The sequence below is a fragment of the Eurytemora carolleeae genome, unplaced genomic scaffold (assembly GCF_000591075.1).
Source record: "Eurytemora carolleeae unplaced genomic scaffold, Eaff_2.0 scaffold272, whole genome shotgun sequence".
NCBI classification, from domain to species: domain Eukaryota; kingdom Metazoa; phylum Arthropoda; class Copepoda; order Calanoida; family Temoridae; genus Eurytemora; species Eurytemora carolleeae.
In genome coordinates this window covers 53,724-54,256 of record NW_019396689.1, presented here as the reverse complement: position 1 = coordinate 54,256, position 533 = coordinate 53,724, and the positions used below count along the sequence as shown (strand labels likewise).

The window sequence follows — 533 nt, the reverse complement described above, 5'->3', positions numbered from 1 at the left end:
CCGGCCTCCTCCCCCCCTCCCTCATCATATTTGTCACCCCGGCCTCAGAATTAATACTTGATTTCAAATTTTCTATTCATAGCAACAAAATTAAAATTGTTAGTAACTAACCAAACGTGAATACCTGAATTCCGTTTGTCCGTTTATTCCATCCTAAAAAAATGTTCAATAATTACAGGTGATTTTTTTTTATTTTCTCTCTTACCTTTTCTTGATTTAGAAGAACGGATTTATATCCGTGATTTATTGAAATCTCCCCCAACTAAGTACAGTCTCATATTGAATAGAGATACTATAGATCGGTTTAGAGTTCTAGAGATCGGTTTAGAGTTCTAGAGATCGGCTTACAGTTCTAGAGATCGGTTTACAGTTCTAGAGATCAGTTTAGAGTTCTAGAGATCGGTTTACAGTTCTAGAGATTGGTTTAGAGTTCTAGAGATCGGTATAGAGTTCTAGAGATCGGTTAAAAGTTCTATGAGATCGATTTAGAGTTCTAGAGATCGGTTTACAATTCTAGAGATCGGCTTACAGTT

At 36.0% G+C, this 533-nt stretch overlaps 1 protein-coding gene across 1 annotated transcript in view; it reads right to left on the bottom strand.

Annotated features, from left to right (window-relative positions):
• The window catches only part of LOC111707412 (protein Star), a 9,757-nt gene extending 9,499 nt beyond the window's left edge, over positions 1-258 (bottom strand). Inside the window, exons 1-2 of the mRNA XM_023480516.1 lie at positions 206-258; positions 125-153 (exon numbers count right to left, since the gene is read on the bottom strand). The gene's annotated coding sequence lies outside the window, so the exon portion shown is untranslated. The remainder of the gene's footprint in view (positions 1-124; positions 154-205) is intronic.
• Positions 259-533: the final 275 nt, after the last annotated feature.